Below are 17820 nucleotides of genomic sequence, written 5' to 3'. Positions count from 1 at the left end.
AAGCTTGAACATTCCTCCATGGGAACTATTCGGATGTTTCAGAAGACTTTCAGGGATGATGCAATGAGGGCAGCACAAATAAAAGTGTGGTGCAAACACTTCAAAAATGGTTGAGAATCTGTTGAAAGTGATTGACATTCTGGAAAGCCTAAAACAAGCAGAACACCTGAGAATGTTGAACATGTATGGGCTGCAATCAACAAAGATCTCCAGCCCAGGTCATTCAGCCCTCCTACAGCCCAGATTTGGTGCCCTGTGACTTCTGTTTTTTTGCCCAAAACTAAAATCATCTTTGAAAGGGAAGAGATTTCAGACTCTCAGTGAGATTCAGGAAAATAAGATGGGGCAACTGATGGTGATTCCAGAAGATGGTTTTGCAGTGTTTTGGACAGTGGAAGAGACACTAGGAGAACTGTGTGAGGTCCCAAGGTGCTACTTTGAAGGAGACTGAGGCATCATTGCCCTGTGTACAATGTTTCTTGTATCTTGTATCTTCTTAAATAAATCTCTATTTTTCATAGTACATGGTGGGATACTTTCTGGACAGGCCTCATATATCAGTTTGCAATTTGATTCTGGCTGCCTATATATTTTGAATGATCACTGGATCACTGAAGTTTTAAAAAGTTTTGAGGCTTCTGCTTACATAGGATAGAGGGGAAAAGTAAAGAAAATGATATACACTTAGGCTAGGGGAAACAAGGAGTGAAAGGCTCCCTTTTTAACATACCATTATCGTATTAATGCCATTTTCAGTAGCAATTAAATTCCCAATGCCAGAGTGTGAAAACTCAACTTTTAATGCATCGCACTTGAATATTAGAACCAATGTTTAATTTTGCACTTTCTTACATGAAATAAAATAAACCTCTAAATCTAATTTTAAAATTTAAGATTGAAGTCATGTTTTTCATATAGTTCATTATTCATTACTTGTGAGCACAATGTTGCTATTGTTATTTGATTATTGTGCATTTATATAACACATCTTTTTTAGTACACTAAATTAACACATATTTTACAAGTATTTATTAGCTCTTCAGAGAATTGAATGAGTCACTTTAAGTCACAAAGAATAAACCAGAGCCATTATTGCTATTGTTTTCACTGGGTGGTAATGCTATTTTTACTATCATGAATAATGATTCATAGAGCATTACACATGTTTCCATCTCAAAACGAGAGTTTATAACCATTTAGAGTCATCAAGATACAGGCTATGCCATCTCAAAAATAGCTTTAGAAATAGCTGTGTCTAGAAGATTCATTTATGTCCTACATGATTGGCAGAACTTTTGGAATACAAGCCATATTACTTGAAGGGCATTTGTGACAGGCAGCCAGGAACAAAGTACACAGAATCTGATGGTCAATTCCAATTCTACTTAGGTTGTATAGAGATATGGATGTAAAGTGATGTTAGGTCATTGTGGCTGACACGAGGCAGAAAAACTAGTGTCTTCAAGGAGTTACTCTCAACTGAAAGTGACATACAATAATAAGGAAACAATTCTAGGCAAAATGAATAGTAGCAACAAAAAAACATGGAAGAGGAGAAAAAAAAAGAAAAGAATAACAGTTAATTTTGGAGACTGAAATAGGCTTGTTCTAGGGGTATTGAAAAAGAACTTCCTAAAATTATCAGAAAGTAAAGATATAGACCTATCCAATTTGAGATTATTTATATAAATATTTTGGCAATCACACTAAATGTATAATTGAAACTATCAATAATTTTGCTAATCCATTGCGTTCATTTAGACCATGTATTAAAAATAAAACAACAGGTAAGACAGGCAGTTTGCAAGAAATGAAGAATTAAATAACAATACAGATCTTATTCTGGCTTGCAAATGAATGTAAATTTTCTCTGGAAGGAAAGTCTTTAGTTGATGAAATCATGTCCATGCCCGTGTGTTTACAGTTTAAGTCCCTTGGTCTGACAACGAATGTTAATGTTCCATCTGGGTGAGAGAAGCAGTGTCTAAAAGATACTATTTACAAGACTGAAGTACTGGGATTGCTGGGACATTTTATGGTTTTAGAAGATGAGTCACAATGATTAAACACAAGAGTTTTTGTTTTGCTTTTAAACCTAGGATTTGGGGGCACTCTAGCTGACAGGCACAATATCCTTACATGGTCAGATCCCTTGTTAAGTTGATGCTAAAGTGTTAATGTTCTCTATGTCATCCAAGAGTTTCTCAAAAACAATTTTTTAGACTAGAAACACATACTAGATCTGTCAAATTTGTACTGAGAAATGATCAGTGTCAGTCTTGCTGTTCAGCTCCCCTCAGCAACTCCGAGGTTCAAACTTGGATATGCATTATTTCTTACTTTTCCCAGGCCTCTCTTTGCTTGGGATTTCTAGCAAGGAATAGTTATGGGTAAGTCATGACTACTGGCCTAGGCCTATCAAGTTTCTTAGTTTGGGAGACTATGCCATTAGCTCAATTGTAACACAGCCCTTCTAACAAAAAAAACCCCAAATTTTAGCCACCTTGTTTTACTTCTAAATACTGACTGTAAAACTGATGATAATGACTTTTTACTAAATTGAATATTTCAATATAATGTGTGAAAAATTCATCTCATTATAATACTCATATGATTTTATTAAAAAAATAACCTATCCAGAAGGCACATTTTTATTTGGCTGTTTGCCTTTTTTTTTCTTTTCTTTTCTTCTGGTTCTGCTTCTGTGTGCTACCTCAACTCTCTGCCAGCCTATCTTACTGTTCTCAGGAAACCTCTGAATCCACAACTTCTGTCTGTCATAGGATCTTCTTCATCCTGTTTTAGCCAATAGCCTTTTGTTTGAAGAAGCAGTCTACACTAAGATACTCCACTTTTCACAGATTCCACAAGAGTCAGTATCTGAGGGGTGGTACTGCTCAGGAACCAAGCAGAGGTCTCTTTCCTCTACTCACCTCTGTTCATGACTGTGGATGTGCTTGAAGTTTTTCCTTTTCCTCTTTCACTCCTGTCTTTCATCCTTCCTCTCTCTCTTTCTCAACCTTAAACTCCCTGAACTGTTTTTACTACTTTATTAATCACATGATCTAAATGGACCAGATCCACACTTTTCAGTTCCATCTATAGGTAAATTAACTAGCTTTCTCTGATTTCTATTTCAAAAGTTCTTAGAATACAATCTGATTATCTCAACTTAAATCAGGTATATCCTTTGACTAAAACACAGAAGCTGGAGGCAATGACACATGAAATAAGAAGATACCTGTGAGCCCTGGCTGGTGTAGCTCAGTGGATTGAGCGTGGGCTGGGAACCAAAGTGTCCCAGGTTCGATTCCCAGCCAGGGTACATTCCTGGGTTGCAGGCCATAACCCCCAGCAACCGCACATTGATGTTTCTCTCTCTCTCTCTCTCTCTCTCTCTCTCTTTCTCTCCCTTCCCTCCCTTCCCTCTCTAAAAATAAATAAATAAAATATTAAAAAAAAAGAAGATACCTGTGGAAGTACCACAGGGGCAAAAGGGCAACCACTTCTAGATCGAGAAGTTGTAGCTTGTTTGGGTCTATGACTCTACTTATTTCTTTGTTGTCACTGTTTTGGGTTCATTGCTTGGCCTGAAACAAGTTTAGTTCATTTTATACTATGTCATATTTCTGTTAATAGATTAAATATATATATATATTTAAATTTTGGAATTTACTTTAAATAAACTAATTATAATAGTAATTATAATTATAATTATAATTTATATAACTTTATATCAGCTTACTTCAGTATTTACATTTTAAATAATGTTCTTTTCTTCCTTCTCACAATTTTCCTGATTATGCATTCTGGTGTTGTTTTTTTTATTGAATTTATTGTGGGGACACTGGTTTACAAAATTTGCAGGTTGAAGGTGCATAATTATACAACACACCATCTTGACAATGTGTTCTTTGCCACTGCAAGTCGAGTGTCTGTCCATCATCACTTACCCTTTCCACCTCCTCCACCACCCCATGGAGTCCCCACAGGGTTGTCCATGTTATCACTCCAATAATCAGTACTTTACAGGGCTATTGTATCTTTTCCAACTTTATTAGAAAAGATTCTATTTTTTTCAGAATACATCTTATGTATTATATAGAGAAACAATCAATAGGAGATACCTATCTACATATGTAAATGTATGTGTATCTATATCTATATCCATCTCTAGATCTAGATCTAGATCGAATTTGGAGAGAGAAATTTATTTGGTTCACAGGATTGTGGAGGCTAGCAAGTCCAAAATCTTCAGAGTAGGCTGTCAGGCTGAAAACCACAGAAGAATCAATGTTGCAGCTTAAGTTTGAAAGCAGTCTGCTGGCAGAATTCCTTACTGCTCTGAGGAAATCAGTCTTTTTTAAATTTTTTTCCCTCTCTTAAGACTCTGAAGTTATTGGATGAGGCCCATTGACATTATTGAAGGTAATCTTTATTCAAAGACTACTGATTGAAATAATAATCTCATCTAAAAATTATATTCAGAGAAAATCTAGAAAAGTATTTGACGAAATAACTGAATTCTATTGTCTAGCCAACTTGACACATGAAATTAACCATCAAAACTTTGTTGCAGCTATTTTGATAATTGTGTCTATTTGAATTACTGCAAATTAAAAATGATATTGAGAGGTGATAGCAAAACCAAGCAAATAAAAAATCATAAAAAGATATTTGTCTAGAGCATTATCTAAAATTCATTAAATACAGAACTTTTTAGTGTCAGCAAAAATAAAGTTTGAATATTGTGTTGAAACAACACAAAAGTTAAAGAGCAATTTTCAAGCCATGGAATGAAATAAAGGTGGTGATAAGAGGTGAAAATATAAGACGAATTCTAACACTACAGTTGACATTTCCTTAACTATAAAAGTAATGGAGTAAAATGAATTGGCTTCACACTCCTTCCTTTATTCTCAAGTATTTGTTCAAATACATTTTTAATATTGCCTTCCCCAACTACCCATCTTCCCTCTCCTATAGCATTCCTCATTCTCCCCTCCCTGTTATGCTTTTCCTTTTCTCCCTAGCATTTATAATTTTTCCACCTGTTGTATATTTTTCATTTGCTTATTGTTTACTCTATGTTTTTTCAATATAAAGCAAATTCAAAAAAGCCAATATCATGGCACACATCCTTCTCATATCTAGAACAGTGTCTGGTGTCTGCAAAATGCTCAGTGAATATTTGTTGAATAAATGACTGTATACATTCTCTACACAACAGTCATCGGTTACATTATGTAAATTTCTAGATTTCTGATTACAAAATGAAATTCCGTTTTCCCTCATGACTTAACAAAGTCGCACATAAATTGCTTCCACCTTCCTCGAGTGTTTCATCTCACACTACCCTCTGTCCCCTATGAGGCTCACTTTCTTTCTGTTTCTCATATGCGCCACAGTTGCTGGAACCTCGCAGCCTTTGTCCCACCTGGCCCCACAGCCTGGACTCCTCTCCCACTCATCTTCACAGACATGGTTTTGTTATTCAGATCTTAGCATAAACAACACCTCTTCAGCAAAACATTTTCCGGTTGTCTGGTCTAAAATATCCACCCTGTTATTTAATATAAACTTCATCTTACTTTAATTATTTACACACATACTATTTATCATTAACCCATTTTTTGTACTTGTTTATTTTTTGTATCTTGCACCAACATGCAAGCCTGTCAAGTACAAGTGCTTGGAACAGTGTCTCACACATAGTTAGTGCTCAATAAATATTTATAAAATAAATTAATCTGAGACTTGAATCTTTAATACATTGATACTATCAATATATTTTCATTTTTTTCTTTCTGTGTCGTTGAGTGACAGCTGCCACTGGCACAGTCCCAGGGCAAGGATGTGTTCAAGGGTTTTCTTTCAGCACCAGCTACCAAATCCTGGCCCGGCTGCCTGGGAGAGGACCTGTGAAAGTGCTAAATATTTTCACTCTTTAATTAACTAGGTGAATTAGATAAATTTACACACAGAGTTATAAGAGAAAACTCTTCAGTAAGAATTATGAATCTAAACAAATATATCTGGAATATTACTGGTAACAACAATTCCTAAATTCTCCCTACCCTGCTCTACTTAGGGATATAAAGTATTATATAATCAAACAAATAAAGTATAAAATTATTTGTCAGGTCTATCTTTTCTTAACGTAACAGTGAAAAAAAGTATAAACCACTTTAGCATAACTGCAGGTTTCAGAAGTAGAGAGACAGATTTTACGTTTGCCAACTTCTCCTCTCTGCCCCTGTACCCTCCCCGTCAGCAGTCACTTTCTAATGAGAACAGATATTTTCACACTTGTGTCCAGGCGTCTAAAATTACATGTCAGAGTTTTCAAACTTCCTTTCCTGCTTGTTGGGACTTCTTCCCTATGTATTGTTCAACCTAAGTTCCATTATTTTTCAGCTAAGAAGACTTTAAAGAAGATAAAATTGTTCTTACAGTATGCCAGTAATTTATATATCAGAAGTGCCAAAAGGAGGCATGGAATGCTTTTAGTTTAGGGCAAAAAATTTAAAGAACCAAGAATCTGGCCATACAACACATGTAAGTAGTTTTTTAAAATGTCACAAACACTCTACAGTAAGAAAAAAAATCATAGAATGCATAAAATAACACCAGCAGAAGTGCTATAGTCATGTTGTGTAAGTGAAACACAGGTTAGGGTATTTAATTATTTATTTAAAAAGGTACAAGTTCAGTTGGTTTCAGAGAATAGGTAGAATTTCTCCTAGGGTATGGAGTTACCAAATAATAAATATTTGCTGAATGAAATGAGAGTAGAAAGTAAATGTATTAAATTAGTATTGAATGACTGTTGAAAGAGTTTAGGTATTTGTCATTTTCAGTGAATAACAATCCAATACTTTTAAATGAGGAAGTGAGATGAAATTAAATCAGACAATAATTATGGAAGTAGTCTAAATGATCTATAATAGATAAAATTTTAAAAATAAACTAATTAATTATAAACTGAATATAAGTTTTATTGAGGGAGAAGCCATGCCCCTTAAAGGATTCTGGCTTTTATATAACAGCAAAAAAGAAGGAACAATAGAAAAAAATAGTGAGGATAATGAAAAACCTGAAAAAGCTCTATATACAATTCAAACTAACTGTAAGTGTCTTGTATAACTTGTCAACTAGGCAAATGAAGAAAATGACCTTGTAACAGTAAACCAACCTCATGATTTGCAATAAATGTGAAATTTTTCTCCAAAGTTTCGATTCAATAGACAATATTGATAATATTGACACTCATTCATCTTGAACATGGCTGTGCTTTTCATCTCTTGTAATAGAAAATGAACTTCTAATAGAATTACTTATTCTAACTCTTACTAAGACAAATAAAACATCCATCCATTTTAGTGTCTACATCAAGAATTAAATTCTTTCTCATAATTTTAAAGAATTTTATTATACAACCTTGATTAAAAAATCATATTTACTTATTTTAGAGAGAGAGAGGATGGGAGAGAGATATTAAAGGAATGATTTGTTGTTCCATTTACACATACATTCATTGGTTGCTTCCTGTTTGTGCTCTGACCAGGAATCAAACCCACATTCTTCATGTATTTGGATAATATTCTAACCACCTGAGCTACCAGGCCAGGGCTTTAGTGTGTTTTAAGAAAGGGTGGCTTAGCAATTTATCAAAGGTTATATACCAAAGTTAGAAATTGTTATTAACACCATTGTCATTGTGTTAATAAATCATAGGCATAGTTGGTTTTTTTGCATCAAAAATGTTGATATATTTTCTAAAGAAAAGTCTTTGTGAACTGTTTACATTTAGATAGTATAAATGGATGCACAATTTGCCAGGTCCACATAAATATAAAAATAAATTTTGAGCTCTTGCTGGGTGGCTGAGTTGGTTGAAGCATCCTCCTGTACACCAAATGGTTGCCAGTTTGACCTTGGTCAGGACACAGACCTGGGTTGGGGGTTCAATTCACAGTTGGCCATTGGGATGCATATGAGAGGCAACCCTTTGATATTTCTTCCTCCACATCAATGTTCTCTCTCTCTCTTCTTCTGTCTCTCTCTCTTTCCTCATCTCAATAAGCAAATCCTCAGGTGAGGATAAAAAAAATGTATACACAAAGGGTTTACAGGAACAAGTATAAAGGACACATGGACAAAAACAAGGAGGGGGTGGAAATGGGAGGGAGGTGGGGAGGGGTGGGGGATGGGCTGGGATGGGAGTAAAAGGCAGAAAACTATACTTGAACAACACTTAAAATAAAAATAAAAAACCCTGAAATAATAGACAAGTATGGAGAATAATATAAAACATCTGTTTATATATCAACTGAAATAAATACAACCTATCATGTTCTATACACACACACACAGCCTTTCACTGCTTCTTAAGAGGCTACCCAGCAAACCATCACAAAGGGATTCTATGACCCTACTTCATCTGAAGTTCTAAGATGGTTGTGAGAATAAGGCTGAACATGGCAAGCTGTAGAAAATTAGAAAAGTGTGATTGAGAGTTAAGGAAGATTGAATAGTTGGTTGTGTTAGAATAGGTGACAAGCCCTCACTAGACTGAAGTGTCTGCAATGGAAGTGTCTGGAACTAAGCTGGCTGTCAGCACAATGCTGGTGTTCTATTCAAAAGAGATTTTGATACAGTTTTCAGAAGACAGAGACTTGCTTAGACTGCCTATCAGTTTATGTATTGGGGAAAGAAACTTCAAGAAGACTCACCTGTTTATTTTGATATTCACTTTTATTCACTCATTCAATAAATATTATTCAAGCCTTTGAGGTATACTGAACAAAGCATAAATAAGTTAATGCCATTAGGAAGCATACATTTGAGTGGGATAGAATGACAATGAACATGATAAATAAAAAATGGTAGATTACCTAGTAATAGGCACTAACAATATCCAAAGTGGGAAGGGAAATAGGAAATGTATGAGGTATGAGGAAATTTGAAACTTTAGGTAGGTGGCCAGGGAAGACCCCTCTGAGAGGGAAATGTCCATACAGACTTGAAGGAAGTGAAGATGCTGTGGGAAGAGCATTATAGCAGACAGAGGAAGGAAAAATTGGATATTTTCTGTTCACTTAATCTTTAAGTATTACTATTATACACATTTTATCAGTGAGGAAACTTAGTCATAAAAAAATAAGTAACTTTCTTAAGGTCAAGAAGTAGTGAATATATAACATGGCCAGGGTCCAAACCCAAGAAAACCCTAAATCCAGAAAGGTGTTCTTAATATGTAAACATACCTATTTCTAATTTCTTTAATTTTTTCCTATTTGTTCTTTTCTCTTTCTAAACATTAGGTCAGATAAATTTATTACCTTTTATGTTTTTCTTCTTCTTTTATTTTAATTTTTATTTATTTGTTTTTAGAGAGGGAAGGGAGGGAGAAAGAGAGAGAGAAACATCGATGTGTGGTTGCTGGGGGCTGTGGCCTGCAACGCAGGTATGTGGCCTGACTAGGAATCGAACCTGCGACACTTTAGCTCGCAGCCTGCGCTCAATCCACTGAGCTACGCCAGCCAGGGCTGTATGTTTTTCTTCTTGTTACTCTCTCAACTTATTACCATTTAAATTTGTTTTCTTTATTAGTTACAAAGTATTAGTTTATTACTTTATGACTGCTTTTGATGAAGTAGACTTTCTCTTTGGTCTTCAGCTCATCACCTGAAACTTGACCCCTTGAAATTCAACTTCTCTTTTCTGAAAGATGCATAATACCATTCCAACATGAAATTCAATAGGCTCTTCTAACTCCTCATCATTCTTGATATTACTAAAGTGATAGCTAAGAGTTCCTGGCATTACAAATGTCTAAGATTAATCATGAATCTGTCATTTCCAAGCTAGGATAATGTCTAATCCTCTAATACATCACTTTAATTGTAATTGGTTTATTAGTACTATTGTTGTGTGGTTATTGTAATGGTCTCAATAAAGGCTAATAAATATGAATACAAAAAATTACTTTTTTCGAACTTCCTCTTTTTATTTTTTGACATAACATTTATTAATTTTGTCACTGAAAAACTCTATCACCTTTTCTGATTCTTCTTCTTTCAGCATTGACTATATTTGAGTCTTGACAAAGGCTCCATTTTTGGACTACTTATTACCTTTCCAAGAAAAAAGATGTACTCTCTGCAATATCATTCACTATCAAAGTGCCAACTGTCACGTCTGTGCAGAGGACTTCCAAATCAACTCCTGTCGTACATCTTCTCTCTAAAGTGTCAAGCCCATATTCCCAATTGACCCCTAAACATCTTCACTTGATTTTTCTGCCAGCAAATCAAAGTCACAGTCTACAAAGACAGATGAAAAAAGCAAGATTTTTGGTCCCAAATCAATTTTTCTTCTTGCTCATTGAGATTCATATATTTAGTGTTTTCTGTTTCTCACTAAAGTTTGAAATTTTGATTCCATCTTTCACCTCACACCCCCATTGTCTACCTAATCAGAAACCTATAATATTAAAATAACAAAAGAACTGAGAACCTTGCTACCCCATTCCTTATCTCAGATGAGTAAAGATAGAGCCATATACGCAGGTAGCTGTGAGGGGTCACAAAGGGAACCTAGATTTACAAACTCCTAGGCCACAGATATTTCTTGTGTACAAACCTGAATCTGTTGCTAGTTCTAAATAATTTTATCTCCATACCGTCTCTAAAATCTGTTCACTCCTAACCGCAGCAATGTTACTCTATTTCATACTGTCTTTATTTAGAATATCTTTAGTTAGCAAACTGGTTTCATTCTGGAATATGTATCAAGTAAGAAAAAGTCTCTTAAGAAAGATCAGTCCTGCTCAGAAACATTCAGTTTCTATATTTCTTAGCAATTAATGAAGCTCATTTCATTGAGTCATATGCAATAGCAACTATAATAGGCATACTCTACACCCACATTCTATTTAATCTTTATAACAAACTGTGATATTCTTGTTCAGTTCCTCTCACACACTCACAGAAAATTCTATTAACCCATATTTGCCTAGTTGATAAACTGCAGAACTGAAGCATAGTTTGTCTGACTCCAAATTTCCTTTGAAAATGCAAAAAACACCTGTCTTTTCAAACTTTCTACTCAATGTATATTTTAGGTGAATGCACTGTTAATGAAAGAGGCTCAATTCTTTAATTCATATATCTGTTTTAATATGCTATTACTTGGAATATCATTTGTGCCCTGCATGTACACAGATATAAATATCTACCACATTTTCAGAGTCATCAAAGTAACTGTGTAGCTGCCCCTTTGGAACTTTAACCTCCTGGTGGTTGTAGTCTTTTTGCCAATCAGAGCATGATACCCAGGGCTTTGCACATAATTGTTTGTGTATAAACTAAATAACATGAAGTGTCAGTTTGGAAATTACTTGATGTAGAAAACCACCTGAAAATCTTGAAGGTAATTGGAAAAAAATTCTGAGAAGAAAAGAAAACACAAAACAAAGCAAAAGATGGATGTTATGATTAACCTGAAGCACGCAAGGTCAAACACACATCATTGTGGTTTAAGTATCAATAATATCATGTAGCAGCTGCTAGACACTAAGTACTGTGAGCTATAGATGTTAAGTGAAGAAGATAGAGTTTTTACCCTTGCTAAGCTCACAGTATGATAGGAACAAAAGACACACACAACCCAAATAGATCAACCAAAACAAGGTTAAATGCTGAAATTATGTTCTGAGTAAGGAAAGTTGTGAATTCCTTTGGCTGTGTACGGCTCCCCAGAGCGATTTACTTTTCGAGGCAGGTGAGAGTTCTTTCTGAGGCTACACAATTTCTTAGCTAGATACTGTGTTATATCCCTCTCTTATATTATGATTTATTAATAACGAAAACCTATCCTTCGGGAAACTTTGACACCTGCATAAACAACTAGACTCTGCTTCATATTTATAGATGCAAGCTTGAAAGTTTAGGTGTAGCAGTATGAGAACTGGTTATTTTATCTGTCTAGTTAAGTTAATTATATGTATCCTTACCTTTCAAAATATTATTTATTGGCTTCCTTGAGTACAATGGTGTTTCAGAAGCCAATATATCAAATAGTTGTACAGTCTCTAACTATTTCTCTTTGATTTAGTTAGAGGCTTCCACATATTGTAATGTAAACTTCAGGATAATGGGATGCAGTTCTCTTTCATTTGTAACAAAAGCAATTACTCAGAGAGGCAGTGTCTTCATTCTGCCTCTACTCTGTTATCCAAATTAGAGCTCCACTACTGTGAGAAACTGCTGGTCTTAAAATTGCTACCTATTGGAGCTGTCCCATGATTCACTTCATTTCTGAAGTTAAGTTGTTTGATTACGTCATAATCATAATTTATGTACTTTTATGAATCCAGTTATTTCAAGACTGTAAAAATATGGCTCATCTGTTTTGAAAGAGGAATCAAGCTATTCATTCTTTGACGAACTCTTAAGAGTTAGAGAAATTCCCTATTCTTTCTTCCAGCAGTGATCTTCTCATTTAATCTTAGTTGTCAAATATTCTATTTTTAGACACTTGTTTACTCCAAACATCCCTGTTTTTAGAACATCAACATTGCCATGTTGATATTCAGCCTTCCATCCCAAACCTGAAGAAACATCTACGTCCGGATCCCCTGGGTAGTTCTGTACCCTGATTGTAAGTACTTTTCCACTGTAGACTCATAAAATGCATAAACTGGCCACTTTGAGAATTATTTCTTTCATGTCACATCTTTCTCTGACAATGACGCCTTTAGGGAAATGACCATGCCTGTCCCATTACTTTGTACAATTGGGCGAATGTAGTTGTTTGGTAGTCTTTCAGCACTGCTTTATTGTTTCTTATTGTCACTGCCCTGCCAAATCCTTCTGCTTCCTCCAAGTGTTATCATTACTCCCGTTATCCCACAGCTTTTCCAAGGCATCAGCCTCATGAAAGCATGGTGAGAACAGGAGTTGGCTTTGTGCATATGTCCTGTTTTTTTCTTAGTATAAATGAAACAAAACATATTATTTAATTTTGTAAAATGAGGAGTATAAAATTTGTCTTTATAATCTCATATTTTATATTTTTCATCCCTTTACCCTTTTGATATGTTGCAAATCTTTTAACACAACTCTCTCTACCTTCTCCCTGCCATTTCTGCAACTTTCCTATCTCATTAATCTCTGTGTCTTTTTAAATTTTCATTTACTTTCTCTATTAGCCTTCTGTCCTAAACCTGCTTACTTATAGGCACTAAAACCCTTAACAGAATATATGGATATATGGAACCACATGAATATAGTCAGGCTCTGATAATTATGTGCTAACTACACTGCAGGCTACTCCATAATCTCTCATGTGCCTTGACCTAAGTAATTAAAAAAATCTATTGTGTGTTTAGAATAGGTTTCAGTTCCTTTGTCAGGATTTTTGCCTAGGGACCAAGACTTTCTCATTGTATTCCAGTTACTGGCATTAATCATGCTCTGAAACACAAGGGTCAGCAAGAACCATAGCAGTGCTACTCAAATAATCATTAACGACACCTTCAAGCCTGTGCTGAAATATCCCACCTGTCAATTGTCATGGCTTTGAATCTCAGAACCAACCTGGGTTCAATATATTCCATTATGTGGAGATTTGGATAAAGTGGTGACATTCTTAGGGGCTATAATGGAAGCCCATTTCTAGTTTTCCCCACATTCCTCTAAATGCATCTGAGTTCTGTCATCATATTCTGAAGGCCTTCTCGCATTGTAATAGTAACATAGTTTATTTTAATACAAATAATTGACCTGTCTTAGAATAAATTTCTGACCAAGGCAAGAATGTGAAAAGGACAAAACCTACTGGCAGCTCTGCCCATTGATGGCTTTGCTGGCTCCCTCCTTCCAGACTTAAAGTATCTATACTCACTGTGCAGCCATTGCAGTCCAATGGGGCGAATTTCCCTCCACAGACCCATCAATAACCGTATAGTCATGGGGATAAGTATCTGACCTTCTTTAATACACAATGCTAAAGGTAGATGTGTTCACAGGTCCATATCAGTGTCTGCAGGCATTTCACTACTTCATGTGACTGGGCTCAGAATGGCAGGCAGCTCCGCACAGAGTGGACTGGCTGAGAGAGCACTCATTGCTGCTGGCAGCCCTATGACTTATGTGGTGTAGTGGGCCCAGCCACCACCAACTAAAGTTTGGCAAATTCTCAGATCCATCCAGCAAGGGGGTGTTGTGTCTTTAGCAACACTGGCAGAACTTTTGTGATACTCTCTATATGCTCTAGACTAAGGCATGTTGCCAAAAGTTGTTTCTCCATGGGTCTATACCTCTATTCACCTTTTTTCCATAATTGGGTAGGACCAGAAACCTAGGGGCACCTTCCTCTCATCCTGCTTTTGCCAAAAGCCCCACCCAAAGCCCTCCAGATAGACCAAAACATCTATTCAGAAGGGTTGGTTGCATCCAATACCCCTAATGCTTATGTTTGTTTCATAGCCACCATTGCATTGGTAAAGGCATCAGTGCGTTACTATGTCCAATCTCTTCTTTTTTAATTTTACTAATTTATACAGAGGACATTAACAGCTGTGATAGATGGGAAATAAAAATCCCCCAGTATCCAAGCAGTTTCAAGAATGCTTGCAATTGCTTCAATGATTTTGGCATAGAATAATTTTGAATCTTATTCAGCACAGCAGCTAGAATCAATTTTGTTTTATTAGAACAGACAACTCCCAAGAATCTTACAGAGGGCCAAGGCCCTTGTACCTTGTTATTTTTTATGCCTGACCTTTTAGGTGCTCCAGTAGACTAGCCAACTTGCATAAAATAAGAAGGTCATTCATTACCAGTTAGGACAATATCATCAATATAATGATGCAATGGTACCCCCTCCCCACCTTTCTACACAGATACATGTTTTGCTGACAAACCATGGCAGATGTGAAGCTATGCAGGTAGTCTCATGGTTACACCTGAAACATCCAGTGTTCTTCATTCCAGCTGAAGGCACATTGTTTTTGTCTTTGGGGGTCTATAGAAATACTGAACAAGGCATTAGTCAGAACTAATACAAATCATATGCTCCCAGAGACTCACTGGCTTTATTCAGTAATTGGGTGATATTAGGAACTGCAGCATGGACTGGGGTGTGGGGGAAAATACCTTATTAAATTTTGTGTAGTTCTGTCATTCTCTAGTCCTGTCATGATCCATCTGGCTTATGTACTGGCCAGACAGGGTTGTTGAAAGGGCTATGAGTGACACAAATTGTGCTCACTCCATGTAGCTTTTAACCGTATTGATGATCTTTGCATACCCTGCAGGTAAGCAATGTTTTCTTACTGTTATTACCTGCCTTGGTACATGGAGTTTCACAGATGTCCATTGCATTCTTGCCGTGAGCATGGTCTTGATTGCTCAAGTCTGCAATCAGAACTCTCCTATTGTAGTGGATATTTGGTCTAACTGAACCAGAATCTTGATGTCCAAAATATATTCATGTAGGGGCAAAATAAACACCTGATAGGAACTTGGGGGCAACTGACCAATCTGCTTGCAGAGCAAGATTTTCTTCACTTTTACGGAACTACCCCCATAGCCATCTACAGCAGTAACATAACCTGTAAATTTAAGGATATTACCATAGATCAGTATACATTCTACTCCATTATCTACTAGAGCCAAGATCTGTTGTGTACTTTGTCCAATGGATAGTTATTTTTAAATGGAGTAGCTAGTTCTCCTGCACCATCCTTATTGAGAGATGTCGACCAATTTCCTATGCCAACTATTTAGGTTCCTCCCATAACAGGAGAACGATAGCACAGTTTGATTTCTGTCCATGTGGGGGCTCTTCTTTGGGAGTAATTTCTGGAACTTTTGTTCAGGCTTTAGTTTCTTCCACGGTTGTATCAACACAGTGTTTGGTTTTCTATCTGTCTTTTCTAACCAGCATCCTCACTTTCAAGAGATCAAATGACACAATGAGAGACTCTAATCATGCCCTTTCTCCCACTTTTACTCTTTCTATCTAGTAATCCAGATATTTACTCATCGTTGAACCTTTTCTGTTTTTCCTAAATCATCTAATAGCCTGGGCTACTTGAGCAGCTGACTGCCTAACCACAGGGGTTAGGGTGGAGAGTAAGGGCCTATATCATTGGTTAGAAGATTGAAGGATAATGTCCTTCTTGCCAGAGGTAAAGATCTCATTATCTGGTTCCCAGGACTTTTGAGCATAAATACCATTTTTTAAAATTCCAAACTCTTTAATTAATTACTGAGGTTCTTTTATGGTCTGCCAGTGGTGTAGGGAAGAAGGCACGTTGCCCCATTCAGCTAGGCATCTCTCCTGGTGCTCTTAATCCATTCAGTAATGAAACCACCTAGCCTTCATTCATACCTCTATACAATCACTGTCTCAGAATTGGCTGAGTGGTCACTGAAGCTAACTTGGACATTTCTCCCCCAGTAAGGATTACACCCTCAGCACCTGAATCCCACAGATGAAGCAGCCATCCTGCTACAGATTCTTTTCTTTGCTGTCTATATCCTTCAGCTCTCCTAATTCAACCAATGTACATTCTGTCATAGAGGTCAACTGACACCTCTCCAATGCACAGAATTTGGGTAGATTTACTCCCTGAGGCCATAGCTGCTCTGTCTTAATTTTAGTTATGATCAAGGAGGCCTGTAAGGAGTCCTAAAAGATGTCAATTACCTCCTCTTCCTCAGATGAAGGGAAAGAGAGGGATGAATCCTCTGTTAAGTCTCCAGGCTTTGGATCCCAGTTGGCCTCAACCATAACTGGCTGGACTGGGCAATGCGACACCCATTTCCCTTTGAGTTTCACTACCCTACAGGCTAAGTTTTCTACCTTCTTATCACTTGTAAACATTGCAAGAGCCCTTCAGTAGTAGCTGCCAGTGCCGGACCAGTTTCCCTTTTTAATCCTAGGTCATTTTCCAGTAAGACATTCTTATTGGCCATCTACTATCTCTTCCCAAGGAAAGCTCCAAGCACAAAGGAAGGACCAAGATATAGCAACCACCAAAGCCTTAATGTCTTTTATGCTTTTAGTCTATCTTTATTCTCTCCCTTAACTTTGTTACTCCTGGAGGAAGGAGTGTTTTGAGGGTGACCCCATGTTCATGCACCGGTCCCCAAGTCCCCACTGCTTGTGCTAGCTGGCTCAAAGCCTGCGTACTTGGTCAACCAGTATGTCTCCCAGAAGAGCCTGTTTTCCCCACATTTTGCCCAGGCTCTTGTGGTTTATTTGGAATCCCACTCAAAACAATTTTTGGAGGAAAACCCCAAAAGTTTAAATTCAGGATTGATTCTGGAGAACTGACATGTAGCCTTATTCAAATTCATAAGAGCTTTAATAAAAGAAACGTACTTACACTGGCAAAACAGCTGCTCCCAGTGGTGGTGGGCTGGGAAGAATTCATGCCTATCCCAGAACAGAGTTCCTTTTCAAAGGGGATTAATAGCAGGGGTTAGTAGCAAAAGCAGATGGTAGGTAGTTGTATAGTTCTCTTGAGAGAACAACGTATCACTAAGTTAAAAGTTAAAAGATAACATCAAGCAGTTATTATGTTCTATACATTCATTAACCTCTGTCCTAGCATCACGTTTGTCTGTGGGCGGCATTCTGGTTTCCTGGGTAGTCAGCCAAGTGTGAGGTTACAGAGAGTTAAACAGTCATGAAGAGTTCAACAGTCACAGAGAGTTCAACATCTCCCAGACGCCTTTGCTGCTGGAGCCATATTGCATCTCTAAAGTAAGCTCCCCAACAGTTAGCTAATCCTAACTGCTT

At 36.7% G+C, this 17820-nt stretch overlaps 1 non-coding gene across 1 annotated transcript; it reads right to left on the bottom strand.

Annotated features, from left to right (window-relative positions):
- Positions 1 to 5805: 5805 nt before the first annotated feature.
- Positions 5806 to 5934, bottom strand: LOC123818999. Its single transcript, XR_006785759.1, has one exon. It is a non-coding gene; the product is annotated as a small nucleolar RNA SNORA30/SNORA37 family (small nucleolar RNA).
- Positions 5935 to 17820: the final 11886 nt, after the last annotated feature.

Source organism: Phyllostomus hastatus, unplaced genomic scaffold, assembly GCF_019186645.2.
Source record: "Phyllostomus hastatus isolate PE091 unplaced genomic scaffold, TTU_PhHast_1.1 phas_contig_29, whole genome shotgun sequence".
NCBI classification, from domain to species: domain Eukaryota; kingdom Metazoa; phylum Chordata; class Mammalia; order Chiroptera; family Phyllostomidae; genus Phyllostomus; species Phyllostomus hastatus.
This window is presented reverse-complemented; position numbering and strand designations above follow the sequence as displayed.